The sequence below is a fragment of the Embiotoca jacksoni genome, unplaced genomic scaffold, assembly GCF_022577435.1.
Source record: "Embiotoca jacksoni isolate LCO1_2020_lvr unplaced genomic scaffold, fEmbJac1.0.p SCAF_5, whole genome shotgun sequence".
In the NCBI taxonomy this organism is placed as follows: Eukaryota; Metazoa; Chordata; class Actinopteri; family Embiotocidae; genus Embiotoca; species Embiotoca jacksoni.
Window position 1 is genome coordinate 2640426 of NW_027185403.1, and position 23249 is coordinate 2663674.

Genomic DNA, 23249 nt, shown 5'->3' on the forward strand with positions numbered 1-23249 from the left:
AAAAAAAACGAATAAAATAATTTGGGGATTTCTCTCCGATTTAATACGGCTTCCCGATCGGGCTGAAAATATAAAGGACCTTTCTTTCCATCCTTCATTGTTCGTGTCTCGTGTGAAAGTCCGTTGGTGAGCGGAGCCGCGCGGTCGCCGGGGTTTCCGCGAGGCGCCCCCCCCCCCCCCCCCCCCCCTCCGTGCGTCGGCGGTCGCCGTCGGCGAGCGGGGGGAGGGGGAGGGGGAGGGGGGGGGGGACACGCCGCCCGCCGCCCGCCGCTAACACTGGTAGTGGATGTGCTGGTGCTGGTGCACTTTCCCGTCCACGTGCGAGTGCGTGTGCGTGTGGATGTCCGTGTAGATCTTGGGGTAGACCTTGGGAGCCAGACCGGCGCCGCCCCTGAGCCAGGAGCAGCTGCTGATGGGCCACGTAGTCCTCGTACGAGAGGCAGTCCTTGTCCCCGCCGGCCGGGCTGAGGGGGGGAGGAGGAGGGGGGGCGGCGGCGGGCCGGCCCGGTCGCGACCGCCCGCCGGCGGACGCTGGGCGGCGGGCGGAGCGGCGGCGGAGGAGGAGGTGGAGGAGGAGGAGGACGAGGAGGAGGGAGGAGGAGGAGGAGGAGGAGGAGGAGCAGGCGGAGCAGGTGCGCTTCGACTGGCAGAACCAGAGGAGGGCGGTGCCCAAGATGAAGGCCACGCCGGCTGGTATTCCGATGATGACGGGCCACGGGAGGCTCGGGGACGTCGCCGTCGGGACGGGAGTTGGGTTGAGGCTTCGGTCTGCGACGGGAGCGGGAGAGGGGAGGGAGTTAATGGCGGTGGGGGGAGGGGGGGGGAGGGAGAAACACGACACCCGTCGCTCTGTCTCGTCCCGAGTGCGGAGCGAGGCAGAAAGACACAAAACAGCGGGACACTCGGTTTTTGATTCATTCCCGACGGTCGGACTACGGTTCGTGTTCAGGGGGTCTCTTCGGGAGGAGTAGTATTTCGGCGTTCATCCGCCGAGCGCCGGGGAGCGTGAATCACCACGACCCCCCCCCCCCCCCCGGGCTTCACTGTACAGCTCTGTTACTTTCTTCCTGACTTTTTCAGAATAAAGCAACCGAATTAAATCCGAGCGACGGGCAGAAGTTAGACATAACGATACGCAAGCAATGATTCAAAACCGTTAAGCGTAGTAACAAGGCGGGGAACACGACGTACGGACCCGTCACCGTCACGGGGAGGTCTGTCGCGACGCGGTTCCTTAATTACGCAAGTATTCACGCAGCACTAAACGTTGCACGCACTGAACGCGGTCAAATTCAAATCGAAAATTTGCGATGAAATTTCTGAATCGCACGTGAACTCTAAAATCGAGGCGATCCGAAGCCGCGGAGAGTTTATTCCAAACGCCGGAATCGGGCGCGCGGTTTCGGTCCGGCGGATAACCGGGGCCTCTCCGAGGACGCGTCGGCTCCCCTCTCCGTCCCCCTCTCACCCGGGCAGCACGGTGAGGTAGGCGCTCCTGAAGCTGTAGCCCATGGTGTTGGCTCCCAGGCAGATGTACATGCCGGCGTCTTCCTCCTTGGCCCTGGTGATCAGCAGCTTGTTGAGGTAGGACCCGTCGGGCCGCGACCACACCTCTCCCGTAGGCAGCACCACGAAGCGGTGGTCTCCGACCTTCCGATGAAAACATCCGGTCAACAACCACGGTTTCGTCTCGGAGAATTTGCTGCTTTTTTTTTTTTTTGTTTTGGTTTGTTTGTTTGTTTGTTTTTTGTTTGCCGGCGTGCGTTCGTACCTCTATGGTGGAGTTGAATTTGTTCTCGTCGCCGGGTTCGACTCTTTTGAGCCACTGGATGGACCGGCTTGACGTCGCTGCGGACTTTACACTGGAAAGACGTGGTTCCCCCGTAGTCCACGGTGGTGTTGACGGGGTGAGTCCCCGGTCAGGATGGGTTTGGAGTTGGTACGCTCTGAAGACAGAGACAACGCCACGCGCGGGACACAGAGCGAGCGAGAGAGAGAGAGAGAGTACATTCAATAATACATGATATTTTGGTCAGGAGTGAACAGGACGACTCGTTGAAATCGTTGTAGACTGTCAACTTCAAAATCAAGAGATTATACTCTATTTTACTCAATATGCTTGAAACGAATTCGACTTTTTTTGTTGTTTTTCTTTCTTTCTTTTAATTGCAACGCAGAAGACAATCAACGAAACGAATTAAACTTAAAAAAAAAAAAGAAGAACATTGCGGCTCTGGAAGAGTTCTGGTTCAAAAGCAATATTTACTGCATCCGGCAGCACGTCCCGAAGTCTTGAAATCTGAATTTTAAAGTATCTCGTCTCCAATATTTTTTTTTTTGTTCGATCCCGTTTTAAAGAAGGACCCCTCCGGCGTCGGAGTCGAGAAAGCGCAAACCCGTCCGGCCGCCGGGAGATAATTCACCTTTCCCGCCGCGCTCCGCTTCAAGTACCTGCGTTTGCGGATTTACGCGTGTCGCTTCAAGAGCTCCGCCGCCCTCCTGACCTCGGCTCCCTCCGACGGGCCCCGTCTGACTGACAGCTGATTGAATCTCGCCCGATAGCGAAAATGTCACGTTTGATTTACAGCCCCCCCCCCCCCCCCCCTCCACCGGCCCCCCACCACCTCCGGCGCGTCCGCGTAACTTGTCTTTCGGGAAGGGCTGCAGCTGCGGCTTAACGCCGGACAGATGTGGTGTAAAAATGCCGTTTTAAACCGCGCGGGTCGGCGCGGGTCCGAAGGAACCGACCTCGTAATTAATACGAGATTTACTGTCGTGACGTTCAAATTGTCTTTTTTTTTTTTTTTTTTGCAGCGTCGTAAGTGCGAGAGAAATGTGCCGGTGAGCCGATCGTCTCCGCGACAAATCACTTCAAATGGGTGAGAAGTTAACGTTGGGAGTTAATGTCCCCTGACGGTGTCTCCTGTGCACCGTCGTCAGTCCGAGCGGGAAGAAAGCCCGTTTCGGACTCAACAGATTTGAATAACCGACTCAAAGTCGACTTCATCACAAAAAAAAAAAAAAAAAGGCAAAGAAGCTTCAAGGTAGAGTGAATGGAAAGGATTTGCTGCTTTCTATATGATTGTAAATATCTTTTTTTTTTTTTTTTTTCCCCCCCGACGACCGATTTGGCAAAATAAGCAGTTTGGTGACGTCACTTCTGGGCCTCCAGGAATATTACGTCACCAGCGATCTTAATATTTTCGGACATTTTAGAAAGTAAACAACGGAGTGACACCGGGACCCCCGACTCACGTATGACTTCCACTTTGTAGGTGGCGTTGATCTCTCCCGCCCGGTTGGAGACGTGGCAGGTGTACTTCCCGCTGTGCTCCGGCGTCAGGTTCTTCAGAGTCAGGGTCCACTTCTTCTTCTTCCCCCCGTCCCCCACCGCGTCCCCCGCTCCGCCCTCCTCGTCGGCCAGCGGCCTGCCGTCCTTCAGCCAGACGATGTCGGGGCGGGGGTTGCCGCCGGCCGCGCACTTCAGGCGCACCGAGCTGCCGACCGGCCGGGCGATGACGCGCTTCCTCATCTTCGCCGGCTGGGTGAAACGCGGACGGACTGCGAATGGAAAGCGGGGCGGGGGAGGAGGGAGGAGGGGGGGGGGGGGGGGGGGGGGGGGGGGGGGACAGAGGGAGTCGAAATAATGTTTTCAGAATTAAAACGAGGAGCGTAAAGAGGTCCGCACCGCCGCGTAACCTCCCATTTACGCTCCATGAAATCAACTTCTAAAACAAAGAGAGGGATCGAGTTGAATCGTCTCAGAAGACGTTTGAGGGATTTTCTTTTTTTTTTTTTTTTTTTTGCGGACCGGACCGTTTGTGACATTTTTTGCAGCGTGGGGAGCGTTTTGGACGGGCCGAGGTCGACATGTGGCAGTGCGCCTCCCGGTATATACAGTCTAATTTGCTGTAATAAACCCTAATTGTTTTGTTAGGGGAAACATTTTTGAATCACTTCCTCTTTCTCCTTGACACAGAAGACTCGCACGACCCGGGGGGGAAAACACACAAACGCGCACGTAGACGTGGCGAAAAAGACACAACCGGGACGGGCCCTAGGAAGCGTACGATGGTCGGTTAACCCCGTACCGCCCCGCTCCAAACGTCCGCATCCCTCCACCGGTTGCACGATTTAACTTTTAACATTCAGCTACACGTTCCCCCTTAAAAAAAATAAATAAAAATGTCCGGACACCGACCCGATGTAACGTAAACCCTCGCGAGTCTGTTCATACACACAAATCCTCTTTTAAAAAAAACAAAATAATTGGTGAAAACGGATCAAAGAGGGGAAAAAGCAGTAGGGAGGGGAGGAGAGGAAATCACTCACAGGAGCGCTTGATTTTATAGCCCTCGTGTTCCAAGCACAGCAGATAGCCATCAACCGGGGCGATAAATCACCCTCAAACTACCGCAGTTGCATCTTTCTTCGGGACACGGTTATTATTCTTGCTCCGGTAAACAAACAGGGGGGAAGAGTTATGTGACGGCCTCGCGCGCTCGAATTTGGGGGATTTTCGTCCGCGGCCGCATTACTCAGCGGAGCGCAGCTATCCGTCGACAGGCCCGAGGCCGGGCGGGATGACAAAACAAACACACCGGAAAGGCTTTTAAGTCTCGCCTTTGTGCCTCCTGAGTCTGAGAAAAGCTACTGGACTACAGCTGAACTGTGACCAGACAGAGTCAATAAGAGCTAACGGAGAGTGAGGAAAGTACGGCGGATGAGACAATGATTCACAGCTTAATGCCCGACTTTGATGATTGCATAAATGCAGCTGGTATACCGGCTCAGGCCGAATTTAAGCGCAAAGTGAAGAAGCCGAGGCAAAGTGCAGCTGAACTGGAACTGGATAAAAAAAAAAAAAAAAAAAAGAGAGACTGGAGAGCGAGCGGGACGCAGCCAAGGTGTTATTGAAATGAACAGATTTACACCGTCGAAGCCGAACCAAATCAAACACAAGCGAAGAGGAGAACAGATGGGAAAAAAACAAAACGAACGAGCGGAGTTCAGGTTAGGGTCAGCAAAATACAGAAGACCGACAGACTGCACACACACACACACACACACACACACACACACACACACACACACACACACACACACTCACACACACACACACACACACACACAAAACAACTCAAAGTGCTGGCAGAAAAAAAAAAGGAGAACAAAGAAAGTTAAAACAATAAAAAAGGAAAAGGGAAAGGAAAAGGGCGCACGAAGAGGTGCAGAGAAAAGACGAAGAGACAGAGAGAGGGGAGAAGGTGAGAGCTGGAGGGAGCGAAAGGGCAGGCTTGTTCTGGGTCTCAGGGGTCGCTTCAACGCCAGCACTTCACAGTGTAAAAAATACCACCGACCCTCCGACCGACTGCCTTTGATCGGACAGTGTGCCGGAGACGGAGAGAGAGGAAGAGAGAGAGGAAGAGAGAGAGGAAGAGAGAGAGGAAGAGAGAGAGGAAGAGAGAGAGGAAGAGAGAGGAAGAGAGAGAGGAAGAGAGAGAGGAAGAGAGAGGAAGAGAGAGGAAGAGAGAGAGGAAGGGAGAGAGGAAGAGAGAGGAAGAGAGAGAGGAAGGGAGAGAGGAAGAGAGAGGAAGAGAGAGGAAGAGAGAGAGGAAGGGAGAGGAAGAGAGAGAGGAAGGGAGAGAGGAAGAGAGAGGAAGAGAGAGAGGAAGAGAGAGAGAGGAAGAGAGAGAGGAAGGGAGAGAGGAAGAGAGAGAGGAAGGGAGAGGAAGAGAGAGAGGAAGAGAGGAAGAGAGAGAGGAAGAGAGAGGAAGAGAGAGAGGAAGAGAGAGGAAGAGAGAGGAAGGGAGAGGAAGGGAGAGGAAGAGAGAGGAAGAGAGAGAGGAAGAGAGAGAGGAAGAGAGAGTGTGCGCGTGAGAGAGAGAGAGAGAGAGAGAGAGAGCCTGGAGGAATCCAGCACTGATTTTTAGATGCTAAAATCAGTGACGATTTTTGCAAACTGAGCGTATTTTTGGCTCATCTGGACTCGAGTGGTTCAAGCGAGGACTTGTGTCGGGCCAAAATAGGAATTAGGATTACATTTATGTTAAGATTTAGGTCAGGAATTTGACTTCAGGATTTAACAGAGCTCTTTCTTTCCTGAGACTTAGATGGCGCGACTGATACCACTTCCATGTGCAGTAAATACGAAGCCAGCTGACGTAACTCTTTGCGTAAAGACGGCGAGCCTGACGTCTCCTCTGAAGCACGGCCATTTCTTCTGTTCTGAAGTAGTGACTATTAGGCAGCCGGGTGAGACGCTGCCAAGAACCTTTCAAATGTAATAGCCCACCGACAGCTACTAGATTATGGCTTCAAATAATCCCAGCCTCTAACTGACTCTCATTCAAAAAGCGTCAATTTCTCTCAAGAAATAAAAAGTCTATTCTTTAAACTCGTTATTACGATTTTAATCCCTAAATTCTGGCCCTCTTATACATGTTCTGGTGCTCATTTGTGGGAAACTATCGCTCCGTTAATAAGATCTGAGGGCTTGTTGAAGGCTTCCGTCTGCTGTCTGGACGTTGATTGACAGCTGTGATTGACAGCTGGCTCGCCTGCTGTTCTCCCGGAGTCGGCCTGAACTGTCTTTGACTTTTAGAGCTTTTTGAGTTTAAAGGATGAACAGTCACAGTAAGTTACAGTAACAAGACCGTCACAGGACGCTGTGGATTCTCAAAAGTCGAATGCTGTTTCCAGCGAGAGTCGGTCCGAGTTAGCGGTGTTTCCAGAGTGTGAAATTTAAAACCTGGAAGCTGTGCCTTGCTACATTAGATTATCTTCTCTTTTTCATCTGTTTTCTTTCATTCGTTTGTTAATTTTGGCACTTTTGACCCCTTGAAAGAAACACCATACTTGGAAATGAACCGCAGAACTCGCACATTCATCTGCAATACGTGAGTGACACAAAATGCGTGAAATGAGAATCCGCCGATCTGTGCTTTTAAACGGCTTTAGACTCCCGGGCTTTAAGTTGGCTCCGGTGCAAACCGCTGGCCGATGACACGGAAAAGGCACGTACTGTATCTTCTATTAAACTATATACCTTTACAATTTCTGTTTGTGTAAGAATTAAACAAACAGAGCACGTTGAGTTGAGTTGGAGGTTCTGAGAAGGAGATTTCTCAGCTTTCGCGTGAGCCTGCCTCCTTCTGGTCTCTTTGCTCAGCTAAGCCAACTGCCTTTTAACACCAGCTCCGTACTTAAATCACAGACATCTTCGGGGTGAAGGTACAACATGCCCAGGATGCCAACAAAAAGATGCATTGCACCCTTTGTTTCCCCCCCCCCATCTAACTTCCTGTCCTTTATCCATTTACCAACTGATGCTATTGGTGAAGTTTTTACGTTTTTTTTTGTTTTTTTTTTGTCAGATTATGTATGCGTTGTCATGTTTAGTTGTTGTTGTTGTTGTTGTTGATGCTCTTTGCGCAACCCAAACCCCAGGGGCACAACAAGTTCCATTCATGCATTCATTCATTCATTCATTCATATCAGCGATGTCGATTTTGATGATTTAACTGGAGGACAGATAGCGAAAAGGTCGCGTTAACGCGGTTGAGGCGACAAACAATGGACGAACAAAGAAACTATTTGTGTGTTCGCGTGCACACCAAAGCCGCTCCGTGTGTATGTTTGGCTGTTTGAGGGAGGCAAACACATAAATGCGTAAAAGACAAAAAGGAGAGTGCAACTAAAAGACCCTTTTTTATGACAAGAAAGAGGTTTTTTTTTTTTTTTTTTTTTTTTATAAAAGGACACCAACAAGCAAAGAAAGAAGGGGTTACGTTTCAGGAGGGTCCGGGGAGGGGGGGGGGGGGGGGGGGAGGGGGAAGAATGTGTCCCACCAAATCACACCTCACACAAATAGACTGCTCTCCACTCTGTCGGAGCCAATTACTAACACAAACAGCCACCCCGGGCGTAAACCTCCTCACCTCCTGCCCCTCGCGCAGACCGCGCGGCGTTCCTTGCGCAATGCGCTACCGTGCTTTTTAAAAAAAAAAAAAAAAAAAAAAATCGCACACAATCTCAGCTACCTCAAGCGCTGCCCGCGAGGCTTCTTGCTCGTTTATGTTTACGTGAATGCAGCGATGAGATCAGAGAAGTTGAACGGCGGTTACCGAGTTTCCCCGCCGGCCCCGGGGCGTGTTCGGCGTCGCCGTCGGCCGTCCCCGCGCTGTTTCTCGAACCGGAGTCATCTGGTCGGAGAGAAAAAAAAAAGACAAGCGGTGTCACGACCAAGACAAATAATAATTCACTTTGGCTTCATTGTCAGAGCTGAGTTGTTTCGACGAAGTCATCGTCTCTGCACCCACTTGTTGCAGGTAGTTGTGCGCACAAATCTTTAGCGACATGCTAAAAAAAAAATAAGACGGAGCCTCTCGAGTGGGATTTTCCGACAGCTGTTTTACATGATGCAGCGGCATCGGCGTCGGGTCATTAAATAAAAAAAAAAAAAAAAAAAAATCTGCGATTCGTTGGTTGACTTGCGCAAATTGGAAGCAGGTTGATAACGTTTAAGAGGTGAAATGTTATCGCTTTTGATAACATGCTTAAAATATGCAGGTTTTTACTGTAAGGAAACTGCGCTGCAAAAGTTAAAGGGTGAACACAGATGGATAAGTCGTTAGAAAAGCAGGCTGACGATGGGCAGACTGGCGCCAAAGTCAAACTGAGAGACTGAATGTGTAAAAGATTCTTTAGAGAGTGAGGCAACAGTGATTTCTGTGATACCAATATTACAGAGCAATTACGGCACCGTATACTTTGATTTCTGGCTTTTAGAAACTGACTTTCCAGTTTGTTCTCTGCTCTCAACACCTCATCACGCAACTCTAAACTGCTCAGCCACCACATTTATTATTAAAGCAAATGATAAATAATATGATACAACATATTCGGCCGTTTGCGGGACTGTGCCAGAGACTTGTTGCTGCTGCAAATCTGTAGTGATGAAAGTCATCAAATTAATATGACTCCACCACCGTGTTTCCAAAACCCTATAATGATTCATTCCTGCCTTGAATTTGGGCCTAAACATGCTCACAAAAAGAGGAAAAAAAATACTCAATATTACTAATACTTTCAGGGGAAAATGACAGTCATAATTCAGCTTCTTTTTTTTTTTTTTTTTAAAGTACCTTCATACTGTAAATGTTAAAATCACACTACACAGAATCATATTGCCTTTTCACTCCGGTGTATTCGGTTCCCTCCCTCAGCACGTCTTTCAGTATTGATTATCAAAAAGATACAAACATCTGTCTGGACCTTCACGCTAAGAAACACTTCAAGATGGAGCCAATGTATCCGAGGGGCCCTTCAAAAGGGACGGAGGGCCGATACAGTCCAATACCAGGTCTGTCAAAATACACGCAGGGGGTTTGCGGTTAACTTGGATGGAACCTGAAACTTCAACCAAAACCTGATGGTAGTTATAAAGAGAAAGAAAAAGGGAACCAAACAGCCTCGGACCACCTGCGGAAACTATGCGAGAGCGTGCGCGGTAAATGTAAATGGACGTGTTTATCGTGCACGTTGGGACGTACAATGATCTTTTCGGGATTTTTAGAAGGCCACCTGAAAGCTTGTTGTGTTTAATGCGGCGCCAAATCTCTTCAAAGCATCACTGTTTGGATGATGGAGTAAAGCACGCATCTGAAATGCAGATACGAGACATGACCTGCATCCTCAAGGCTGGTATTAATAGCATACTGGCAGGCCACGTGGTGCCGGCCCTCCGTGTGTGTGTGTGTGTGTGTGTGAGATATGAATTCCTGCATGGGTGTGTCAGTGCATGTGTGTTCTGGCATTATTTAACTAAATGGTAACTTGAGGGTGGCGGTATTCACGTCAAACCTCGCTCCCCTTTCCCTCGTTTCGGACTCCCCCTTCATCACTCCCCTCCTGCCACATGCACGGCAAGTTCTGAGAAAGGGCAGCGCGTTTGAAGCCAGGCGGCGCGGGGGTCTAATCTGAAGGGGAGAACATGGTTTAGCACTCTTACCAGAAAGCGAACCCTTCCCCCTCTTGCCTCGTGCAAAGCTGTAAACTTTACTTGGCAGACCTCCTTGCAGACCCACTCACGAGACGCAGGCTGAAACCGCGTCCACTGTCCGCACAGTGCGGCCACAGTGGTCGAGGAATTCCTCAAAATCAAAGCAATACGCTGGATGTGTTTTCAGGCTGCCGGAAAAATCGACTGACATGCAGCGTGATTAATGATAATAGGTCAGAGACAAGATCGTTTAAAACAAAGTATCTCATTGTAGCTCAGGTACCAAAGTTTACAGACATATCAGTTTATATTAAATGATGCACAAGACATTCGAATATTTCTGTTTAATCGTCTTGGGTTCGAGTCCAAAAGCGTCTGCTCGTGTGCAAATATATAAATCTATAATGAGAGGAGAACAAGGTGGCATAGAGCTCGTGTTTGAGTTTTTCCCGTTGCTGTAAACATCACATCGATTTTGTGAACAGCTGGAATAAGACAATTCTGCCCGACAGGGAGGAGTACGATGAGCTGAGCAACTTAAAAGCTACTCGAGGGGAAATGAAAGATGGAAAACTGTATGTTAAAGGTTTAAAGATTAAACAAAGAGGAGCATGCTCTCCATCCAGGGACTCTTTACAAGTTACGCAAGTGTCGGTGAAGCGGAGTAAATCCTGAAAAGTGAACTATATGACGTGGACTATATTTAGATCAACTTGTTTTTATATCCCAGCTTAAATACTACAGAACACTGTCTGCATGTGTTAATGTCCTATTAACGAAGTGCTTTTGGGGTTAGAGGATTGTGAGTGTGCACATTTTTACTTGATCAAACTCTACTTCCGACCTTGTTTGAGCGCTGCATGGTTGTCGTACAGATATGTGATTCCCATGATGGGTGCAACGCCAGTCACATTAAATACATCCAGCTATGTTTCTGCTATTTAATTGGCATTTAAATGCGCTGCACAGTTTTGTCACTGATCAAACTTTATTCTTCACTTTTGCGAATGAAGCAACTGCTACCCATAAAGTGTGAACCTTGCCCGCCATCCTCACCAAGTTACCTAACAGCTGTCCAGCAGCTTTAAAAAAAAAGAAAAAAGAAAGAAAAGACAATTCAAGCTGACTGAAAGGCGACTAATGAGATTTCCTCGTGATATTTAGATGACAAAACACAGCAGCGTTCAAGACGTTTCACCTTGAGGAACAGTGCAACAAAGATGATAACCTTGTTCTCGGTTCTTTAGATTTTAAGACGCTCAAGTGTTTCAGAAAGTTCAATGACTGAACTGTAACAGAAATGTAAAGCTGTCAAAGAGCGGCGTCTTTCTGAAATGTTCAAAACATCAGAACGCTGTTTGATCCAAAAATAAGTGCAAGAATTGCACTCCGAGGCCAACTGTGGACACCCGGCTATTGATGCCAACACAGAGTTCACGTCGGACTGTAAACACACGATGTCGCAGCTGACTCGTCCATTATCACTTCACACGCGACGCGAAGAGGAAGCGTTTGTCTGAAGAAGTTCAGAGAGCAGCGAGAGCGCGCTCAGCATGTGTGGTCTCACTAATTATAGCGAACGTTACGCCATAACCGTGCACAATACTTACACACCCAAGACCCCTGCTATTAAAATCGCTGCTTTAAATATATATTTGAATATTTTGAACGTGACACCTTTTTTTTTTTTTTTTTAACCTTCTTGTACTTCAGCGAGTAAAACTGTAAATCTGTCTTTCATTGTGAAACCTGCCGTCTGTCTGCACATCCAGGATTTTAGAAAATGTTTGTGCCAGCGCAGCCGGTTTTACACCTTTCTTCAGCGCCGTTATACGACTGCGGGGTTGAGGTTGGAGTGAACGGTTCGCTGTTTGTTTCAACTTGAACACACACATAGCAGAAAACACATTCCCTCCCTGCTTCAGCTGTTTTTAATAAACAAAATGTTTTTCTTCTGATCTCGTTCCACCTTCTAATGTTTAGCCAGATACTTTGGCTGGTGCCTTCAACAACTAACACTCACACACACACACACACACACACACACACACACACACATAGAAATATCCACACAGCCTCATAAAGATAAGCACATACAGTCACACATGAAGGCAAACAAGTGTACACACATTGCCAATAATACAACTTTCAAACAGAAAATGGTGTGTGTGACCTGGGTCTGGTGACGCATGTTGGACACATTCAGATCAAACTGTTGGACGCGTTGATGCCGTTCATATAAGACATGGGTTCATCCCGGGTCCACTAGACCACGGATCTCTAACCTTTTTTTTTTTTTCCCTCTGAGAGCGACTTAGACAAAATAAAAGTGTTCCAGAGCCACTCATGTACGACTACTGCAACTATGTAGTCACATAGCTGAGCTCCACCAAACCACACGGATACGCTTCTTCTACGTGAATAATAACAAAGTGATACACAAAACACACATACTCAACCACCAGCTCCGGTCGGAGACACCTGCACGAGAGCATTTCTATACACGTCACTTCCGGTCACAGGATCGCTTTGCGTGTCAATAAAAGTGAATGTTTCCTCAATCTCATGCTGTCAATGAGACAGACTGACCGACAAATATCATAAATGCTGAATTCACCTGACAAATTTATATATATATTTTTTATATTATATAATATGGATACTTCAAGTGCATGTATTCATTCAATATTGCCCCCCAAAATATCATGATACAACGCTGCATCGATTTTTTTTTTTCCCCCCTCATCCCTATCAAATGAATGTAAAAACGATATTAAAAAAAACCAAAATATTTCCATAAGATAAAATCAATGCTTACAATAGAGTAATACACACACAGGGGATAACTTCTGTAGCGTAAACAACATACGAATATCTCTAACATGATCCTGATGCTAGATCCTACATCACTTCTGTCCTATTCTGGTGGCTTTAATCAGTAGTGATGACAGTTATGCAGTGAAGTATGCAGCAGGAAATAAAATGCAAAACAAAATGGGATGACTCCATGCAAACAACTGAAAGTGAGTCTGGTAAAAAAAATACCAACAAACAATAACTGTACAACAACAAAGTCTGCAAACGCTACAGAATTAAAACAACAAAGAAGCATATGCAGTTTCCATCTCTTTTTGGGCCACATGTTTCTGATTAATGTCTCCTTTTTTTGGAGATCCTGTACAACATATCTTGTCCCAGTTGTAACATTCTGAAGATTTACAGTTCTTGCTGAAGATGTGGGAGGACATGTTTATGCGTCTCTGTCCGCGCTTGCTAAAAAGACACAAAATGTCCCCTGAAACTCTGCTACCTGACGTGTGGTGCAATTACAGTAAAAACACACACGCCTGCAGCCTCTGCCTGCGCACAAAGCATCAACACAATGAGTATAAAATATATCTGCCACACTGCTGTTGCTCTCCCATTTGAACATTTACTTTCTCTGCTCATGTTTGTGCTTTTTTTTTTTTCCCTCAATCTTTCTCATTTCCATTTCCTGCGTCTTTTCTTCTTTGTTTCTTTTCATTCGCCTCTCTCTTAATCTGCGGGGGGAGCGAGGGTTCAACAGTGTGCTACATTTCACACATTCACTGGCCGGGTACCCCTGTGCGAGTGTGAGTGTGTGTATTTGTCTAACCTCCTCTTGTATTTGCTTTCAGGGTCTATAGAGAAAAGGCAGCAATTGCACATGGGCACGCTCAGAAATATGAGTCCCACAGTCCAGTGTGTGCGTGTGTGTGTGTGTGTGTGTGTGTGTGTGTGTGTGTGTGTGTGTGTGTGTTTGTATCTATGAGTGTGTCCGGGGGGCAGTGTTTTCCTAAAGGGTCATGTCCTCCCAGGTTTTAATATAGAGACACTGGATATGTGGACAGAAACTCGGTGTGTGTGTGTGTGTGTGTGTGTGTGTGTGTGTGTGTGTGTGTGTGTGTGTGTGTGTGTGTGTGTGAGAGAGAGAGAGGGATGTTTCTGTGTCAGCTTCTACTGACCACCGCTTGTTGCAGCATCAGGGCCAAAACCAGCAGTCCCGATGGGAGTTTGTGTATCTGACAAACCCCATAAACCGCTGTTAGTCCTCTGAAATTGACCACGGTTACAGTTTCGGGCTCTACACGGCCACAGCTCGCCTCGCAGACTCGATGTTTTCCTCCATAACTCAGACAGGAGCTACCACAAGTGAACAAGTCTTACGCAACACTGAAAGAAGAGGCATTGTTCCACTAAAACCTTCAACCCCCGAGAGGATTTATTTTTGCTGAAGCTTTCTTTGAATATAGTACTGGGTTGCAGTTTTGATCAAAACTGCCGTTTAACCACATCGCATGCTGCGTAAATGATCAAATAATCTTTTCAACTTTACACAGCTTGCCGTTTGGCTCTAATTTTAGCTTGATAAATATTGTTAGCAGAGTCTCAAGCGGATTATTTGATTTTATACTTCGTTCTCTGAGAGTCAAACTTGGAAACACTGTTTGAGAAAACGGTTGCTAGCTGCCTGGCTTAAAAGTGTGTTAAAAAAAAAGTTTTTTTTATTGTTTTATTCTTTTGTTTTTTCACCTGCAGTATCTGTGTCAAGTTTTTAAAAAGCAGCAACAATGAGAGGCTTTTCATCACGAGTGCCACAGTATTTTTGTCTGTGCAGGTTTCAAGTAGGACTGGGACTAACAAATATTTTCATTATCAAGTAATCTGTTGATAATTTTCTCGATTAATCAGTCAGTTGGTTGGTCTTTAAATGTCAGAAAAAGGTCAAATATGTCAACCTAAAATGTCTTGTTTGGTCCCTACACAAGACACTTATAATGGAGGACTAAATGAACTAAATGATCCAGGAAATATTCACATTTTAGAAGCAGGAATAAGAGGATATTATAATTGTTTCAAAAAGAAACGACTCAAATCCATTATCAAGCGTTGCAGCCCCAGGTTTTAGCAATAAATTGTAACTTGTAAAAACTGCCTATTACCTGTACGTGACATATTTTACAAAAAATGTGCAGCTGCCTGACTCTATCCCGAGGAAGACCACGTGGTCTGCAGGAAGAAGAGACATCAGTGATCCTTTGAATCTGGTTAACAAGCGAGTGTTGGATTATGATTTTTTTTTTTAAATTTTTTTTAAAGACTCTGTTTAAGATGGGTAAAATCATAAATTCAGGCATCGGGATGTCCGACAGACGAACTTTGAAACCCCGTTCGTTCTTCAATACGGTTCTGCAGAACTCCTCCAAAACCCACCGACTGCAACAACCAGCAGCATCTACACCATTCGTCCTTCAGCAGTCGGTTGGCCTGTCAGTGCATCGACCCCCTACTAAAGCACACACTGTCATTATAACTGCATCAGCTCAACGATACTCTGGAAACAGTGGAACCACATGTTGTGTGGTTCTCTCTTGTGTTATAAGCCTATTATTGCGGTTGATGGAATAACACAAGAGATTACACATTTTTGAAAGTGGACGATTGACATCGAGAGGCTACTAAACTCTCCGTCTGTATGTTTGTCTGTCCCTCCCTCGCCAAGTGTTACACCACAGTTGTCCTGCAGTTTGACCCCCACGTTCCAAACATACTTTTCTCTCCAGAAAAAGTCACTTTAGGAATATTTACACAGGTTTGGTTGCAGAATGTTTCAACATTGCACACAGTGACACGCTGTAATAAATGGTTCAGCCTGGGCTCTGAACTTTTTTTTTTTGTATTGTACCAAGCGAGCTGCTTCGCCACAATTGAGTGAAAAAATGTTTCGTCATTTGGTACCAAATTTTCCTATTCATGTTCCAACAATTAAGATCAATCAAACTTGACAAAGATTAGATGGTTTCAGGTTTTAAAATGTGATGATTTGGCGCTATTATCTTTTTTATATCATAAAAAAAAGGAGGTAAATCGTTTTTATTTTCTTTTTCACCAAATCTGTTTTTTTTTTTTTTTTTTTTTTTTTTGGGGGGGGGGGGGGAGTTTATTTGGTCCTCATCTACCTTGTTATTGATAAATAATGAAAATAATCATCGCTTTTAGCCATAAAATTTAAGAGGAGATTTCTCTTTTCCTGTGACCTTTTTCCTTTATCTTGAGGCCATTATACTCAAATAACAAATACCTTTGTCCAATAAAAAAATTACAAACCCTTTGCTCTGACACGTCCACGGGGAAAAAAAAAAAAAAAAAGTCTCATTCTGCACGGTTACTTAAAGCTGTCAAATACTCCAGAGAAAACGCTAAGAAGTGTGTTACTGCACACAAACGCCCACGTATGCACACGTGCACTTTATTCAACAGACACGCTGTCCGCGCCCGCGCACACAAGTCACTTTGATTTACACTCCTGGCTGTGTAGCCTTATGGAAATCATTATGACCTGTGCTGCTGCATGGTCCTCCATTAACAGCATGAGAGAGAGACGCTGGAAGGGGCTGCGACGGAGAAAGAGAGCAAACAAGACGGGATCTGACTGACTTCTGGACGAGGTCAAGAGGCAGCAGGAGAGAGATGAAAAGACGGAGCCGGGGAGAAAAAGGCGACAGCGCAGAGCGAGATTTATTAACTGTAACCGCGGAACAGACCATCATAGTTAACTGCTGCTCTCCGCGAGCGACAACACTGGCTTACATGACAGATTGACGGCTCGTACGTGTGTAAGTATTTAGTGGCCGGTGATCACATTGGTGACGTGTGCTTGAGGCGATGACATTTTCCAGCATTCATTAAATCACCTGAATCTCACACGTACGTACGTACGTACGTACACGCACACGCGCACGCACACACGCACACACACACACACACACACACACACGCTCAGGATGTAAACATCTTTTGCTCTGAAATGTTTCTGGAGCATTTGATCTCATTACCCTCCATCGTCATAGCGATGCAGACACACAAACACAGATACGCGCACACACACACACACACACACACACACACACACACACACACACACACACACACACACACACACACACACCAACACCTGACAGCGTTTTCAGTTCCAGCTACCTCCCGCTGTTTCCATTGGCCCCCCTGGATCTGGCCAAGACAACAACAAGCTTTTTACGAGTGTAACTTTACGATGCTATTTACAAATGTGATTACACGACGTGCCATTCTGGGCTCGCGCTCTCTGAAATATGATGAACACACGTCAACGTTCGGCCCGCGAATTGCTTCCAGCTTTCTGACTTATTTGGTAGAAACCTGCGTGTGTGAGCAAATCAGACACACACACACGCACACACACACACACACACACACACACACACACACACACATGAAACTATTTCATATAGAGATCTGGGTATGTGGTTGATTACCCAGCGTTCCTTGCTGGCAGCAGTTTCAGAGTAAAGGCAGGTTTAAGGAGGCTTAGGGTATGTGCGGGGGTGGGATGGCATCCAAAAAAATTTGTTGTCCACATTTCTAATTCTTGATGACTAAAATGGTGTGTTTTTAAAGATGAATCTACAGCTATAGCTCCTTTTCCACTGGCAGTACCAGCTCTTCTCTATTCCAGTCTACTCACTTTTGGTACCAGGCATTTCTCTGGACTTTCTCTTCTAGTGGAGCGCAAACTATTTTTCTTTTTTACACCTTTACTGGCACAAGCAGGTAGAACATCAAAACCCAGTTACGCACAGTAGGAGGACAAATGCAACCAACAACGGAAAAAAAGAGGTAATCTGCAAAGTGTCTGACCATCAAGGTCTTCCCTTGGGGAAGAAAAACTTTGACAAGGACAAATGAAACAGTAATTACTGTGAGGACTACTGCTCTTTTGCAATCGCATGGTAAAACCACAAATTATTTAATTACAAACAGGTCTTTTCTCTTGTATTTAAATATTTAAAGTTATGTCGAATATGTAACAAAGGAAAAAAAAAAAAAAAAAAAAAACGTGGGGGAGGAGGGGGGGAGGAGGCACCCGTAGAAACCTGCCTGGTCATCGATATGAAAAGCTGACCACTCACAGCTACAACTTTCTCCTCCAGCAGCATTAGTCCTGCTTTCATAACCTTGTGCCCAGCTGCTCCGGCTGTGTAAGTTCTGCTTACTGCCGCAGCAAAAACCCAACTGTGTGTATTCTTAAGTTTGATTGAAGATGTTGAACATTTAGGCTTATCTAACCCATAATCCCCCTCTGTCCACCTTTCCTGTCTGCATTCTCTCTGCAGAGGTAAACACTGACTGTGCAAGTGTGCGAGTTTCTCCAGTGAAGTCAAACAGAGCTCTGCTTCCCTCGCAGACTAAACAAAAACAGTTTGAGGGGAAACCTTTTGTACGGCAGCATCACGTTAGAAACAGAGCAAGAGAAATAAAGAGTAAAGGTGCATGCATCTATGAGTGTGTGTAGACGTGTGTGTGTGTGTGTGTGTGTGTGTGTGTGTGTGTGTGTGTGTCTAACTCTAAGCAGAGCTCTGTGTTTCCTGAAGCTGAGCGGCCCGCAGTTTGATCTTGCGCCATGAATGGGCTCCACACACTAATTACAGCCACCTGTGTGTGTGTGTGTGTGTGTGTGTGTGTGTGTGTGTGTGTGTGTGTGTGTGTGTGTGTGTGTATGTGTGTGTATGTGAGGTATGAATGGCTTTGTGAGGAAGGAGGGTGACTGTATAGTTTAGAAAAAAAAAAAAAAAAAAAAAAAAAAAAAAACCTGCTGTTTCCACTCTGTCCACACACTCTCACACACATTTTGAAGGAAAAAATAATGTAGTGTCAAACTTTGAGGAGGCAGAGCTGCTGCTTTCCATCCTTAGGTCAACTATCAGTGTGTGTGTGTGTGTGTGTGTGTGTGTGTGTGTGTGTGTGTGTGTGTGTGTGTGTCTGGTCTATGTCAGGTCTGCTACAGTCACTTCGGCCCTGGCTGTAGCTCGGAATCAGTCGGCGGTGTGTCTGAGTCGGTATGTCCACCTGTCAGTCACTCGCTGAAGTCAGCAACCCACCTGAAGGTGTTTTACGTCTAAATATGCAAGAAAACCTTCTTGGGCAGAAAGAGGCAGAGAGCGAGACAGATTGGGCAGACTGCTTCGTCAATCACTGAAATATATGTACGAGGCACGATCAGGAAGGTCTGTTGCTGTTGCACGCAAACTGAGCAGCGCCTCGTCAGCGCCTGTTTTGCACACGTTTTTGTGACCGCTGGCAGAAGAATATTTGCAATTTCACCAACGGACCTCAAGCAGTCGCAGGGTGCCAAACCTGCTGAGTCCAGGTGGAGGGGAGTCACAATTTGTTTTTGTTGTGGTCATGTTGGAGAACCCAAGCGCCATCACGCCGCAGTTCAGGTCATTTGCACCGAATGTTTTCCCTCGGACGCCTCAGAACGTCGCAGTAGAACTGAAGTTTTGACAATCTGATCCTGGGTGACAAATTCACGGTGCACAGCTCTACGGATGTCCGAGAAAACCCTCCTGTTTGCACTTCTGACCTGATGGGCCTTTTTTGGTCTTTGACAATTGTTTTTTTTTGGCCCTTTTGAAACGCGAATGCGAGTCAAAAGGTGTCGCCCAAGCTCATCGGTCCGTTGCCACAGGCTTTCTGTCGATTTCCTAAGTTTGCGAAATGCGATGTGTGCCAAAGCCCACAAAGTAGTCACAAAAATGGGTATACCACTGATGTTGATGTAGTGATGCAACTTCAAATACGAACTCAAATACTTTCCCACATGGGACACATGTATGACACGTGTTTACCACATGCAACCAATGATAATGGGAAAGTTTTCACACGGGAATAAAAGTGGGTTTCACACTCTTTTTTCTCACAATGTTCCAAAACAACTTGTCACACGATCACGCGTCACGTGATCATGAGCCCCCCTTGCACATTTGAATTTGTCCTCACCGTGTTTGCGTAGATCAAGATGACTCTGTGCTTTACGATAAGGACAGCGGGCCAGCACCGTTGCGTTCAATAAGGAAACAACCAATGACATGCACACACTGTCCTTGTAGATAAAACAGGAGGCTTTCTGGTAAAAGCAGTTAATACAGTTTTCGTATGCACCGCTCCAAAACATCTGGTGCTCCTCAACAATGTGACCGTAAAGTTTTTTGTTTTTCTTATAAAGAATACGACTGGCTTGCGATGAAGGTCAGGCAGTAGTCTGAGAGCGTTTAACAACAAGAAAAAAAGATGCCATTGAGAACAGAAAAGCCCTCAAATTTCCCAGTTCCTTTGGACAAAATCCTCAATAAGCGGATGCTTCCAGGTAACTAATTTAAGCCAGAGAGCGGGGTTTGGGCTAAAACCGCTCAGCAATAAAATCTTGTTCTAGGAAGTAAAACCTACCACCCTACAGGGCTGAAAAGAGTTTCAGACCGCTCAGTTGTGCAACTTTTACAGATCCAGGATACAGCTATATTATATTCTAAAGCTCTCTGCGCTCTCACAACGTTCTTTGGTAAAGTAATTCATATCTAATTTCTAAGCTTCTAGCTAGTGCTCTCATCCTCTTTACTCAATATTCTGCTCTGGTGCCCGCTCTCGTCATCCTCAACATCACGCGAGCTCCGTCGGACTCTTTCCCAACAGTGTTATGCTCGCTGGCGGTGTCGTGCTGGCCCTCGCCACACACTCAAGACAGTTTTTTTGTTGTGTTATCCGGCTTGGGCGTTGTGAAAAAGCCCTTGGGCGCTGCGCTTATGTGCTGTAATAGGAGGGCAAACTCTGTTCCATGAGAAGTAGGTGAAGAGACGCTCAACTGCAATGCTCGCTGGAACTGCGGCTACGCAACGGTGACTCCGCCCCCGCAACGGTGACTCCGCCCCCGCTGCCACACAGAGCGCCACTTGCCTGTATATTAAAGCTTATTTATATAAAATGTGTTGCGTGTCCGAATTGCACCAAATTGGACAATGCACATCCACGCGTCCCCAGCAATGCACCCACCAAGTTTGAAGTAGATGGGACGAAGGGCTGTCGAGATATACAATATCCTGTAGAATTAATGGTGGATTGCGCTCCGGTATATTTTCAGACTGTGTGGTCAAGCACGGGCCATTTACCCTTTGCCGGTCAGATTCAGGTTAACTATGAGGCTTGGGGTTTTGGTTATGACATGAAAAATGCACAGAAAAACCAACAGTGAGGAAATGCGTTGGAGCACATTGGGCTCCTCCGACGTTGAACACGGACAGAGCGTAAAATATCAACAGAGCGATGAAATATCACGCAGGCACGAGGCGCAAGTGGTTCCACACATTCGCTCATAAACATCACAGAAATGAGGTTTATAAGTTCTGAAAACATACAGTTAGGGATCAGGTTCTCCCTTTTCTGTGTGCGTGTCTATTTGTAAAACAAAAGTCTCTGGTTAAGTTCATTTAGTATTTTAAGACCTCAGTACAAAAGAAGTCGACTTTTCTTCTTTCCCTTGTGTTTTTTATGCATGTGTGTGTGACTGTACATGTGTGCTTATTCTCGTAGCTGTTTTACGTCACTGTTCACACTTCACTGATAGTGTCAGGGCCGAGCGATGAACACAGACTGAGATTAGCCTAAAATGGAGACGATATGGACGCCACACGCAGGAATCTGGCAAACGTGCAGCTGCAGCCTAAAGCCTCGGCCGTGATGGAGGCGATGCCAAGGTCAGAAATGATTCAGTGGAATTACTTCATGTCCGCTGCTCACAGGGTGCGGGCGGTGGGGAGGGAAGGTGGGTCACCGAAGTGGAAACATCAGCGTACTATATAAACAGGTTACACGTGTTACATTTAACATGAAGCCACACACATGTCTGTGAAGATAGTCATGTGTGACCAAAAGGAAAAATTAAAAAAAAAAACCTCCACATGAACTCAAGAGAACACGTTTTAAAGGTTAAAGATTTCCCCCTACAACAACATCAAAGAAAGTAGGAGTAATTAGTATTGCACATTTCTATACTCTTGACAGTGCGTGGGAGTTCGAAACCTTCTTTAGCATGACTTCATCCTGGCACCTGTCTACCAGGTGTGCCTCACATCAACAGTTTTGCGTCTGATTAATTCATTGTCGTGGCCACTGACTTCACCTTCAACTGATTTACAAATACATTTTCATCCAATTAATTTAAAGGCATGGGCCACCGGTTCCGAAGGGTTACGGGTAGGTGTTGCTTCGTTTTCAAGGGACTACGAGCCCGAAAGGTCGGGAAACGCTGCCATAGAGCGCACTGTAAACCGGGGCATAGAACAGGCAGTGAGAGACATGATCGGATAAGATGCAGAAGGTGCACTGGCTCTCAAAGTTGCGCCAAGTCAGATATATTTAGTACTTTGCTCCAACCTCAAATCATCCTGGCTCATAAAAACTACTGTCATCTCCCGAAAATAGATGATGTCCCCATCAGTAAAGCATTGCTTCTCTGCAATGCCACGACCCGCCCCTCACCAGGGGGGCAGGGACGTTACAGCAAGTCCTCGAGGATGATGGATGCTGATATGAAGAGAATAAATGAGTGATTTAATGAGGCAAGCAAATATGTGTCGTGTTTCTGTCGCTGTATTTGTGCATAAATCATGTGCGGGTGTATGTCACACATTTGTAGATTCAGTGTTAATGATAATATGTGTGTTTGGGTCTGCATGTGTCTACGATGTGAACTGAATGTGCATCTGCCTCCAAACGTATGTCTGCCTGAAAGTGAGGATACGTGCGCTATCTTTTGCGTCCCAGTGCATTTATACCTGTGTGTGTGTATGCGTTTAAGTGTGTGTGTGTGTGTGTGTGTCTGTCCAGCTGCCGCCTATGTAACTCTAGTAAACATCAAGGCAGTGCTTTGCTTTGCTGAATTAACAAATCTCTCACATCCATCGCCACGCGCCGCCTTTGAAACACACACCGCCGGCCTCGGCGGAGCACTTTGAACTCTCAATCATTCTCTCGCTCGCCCACCCGGCTCTTCCCTGTATCAAATTAGAGTTAAATATCTACTCATTGGGACTGGTTTCGTCCCCATTTCACATCTTTCTCATCTTACATTACCTAATTCATTTTTTGCAACAGGCCAAAGGTGTGATAACGGCAGCTGCGTGAGGTGGAGACCGAAAACAACATCTCTGCTTTTGGTTTCCTCTCAAATTTCACCTTCTTATTCCCAAATGACGAATCTAATTATTAACGCTGACTCTTCCTCCGTCATTTCTGATGCGTCTTTTGCATCTCCGTCTCTGCCTTAATAAACTAAACGGATCAACCACCTGATAAATCAGTTTATCAACTACAATACAGCGAAAATACTTCGTAAAATACTCTATAAAAGAGT

The 23249-nt window shown here is 46.3% G+C and overlaps 1 pseudogene; it reads right to left on the reverse strand.

The window, feature by feature from the left end:
- Positions 1-216: 216 nt before the first annotated feature.
- The window catches only part of LOC138211677 (fibroblast growth factor receptor-like 1), a 66842-nt pseudogene continuing 43809 nt past the window's right edge, over positions 217-23249 (reverse strand).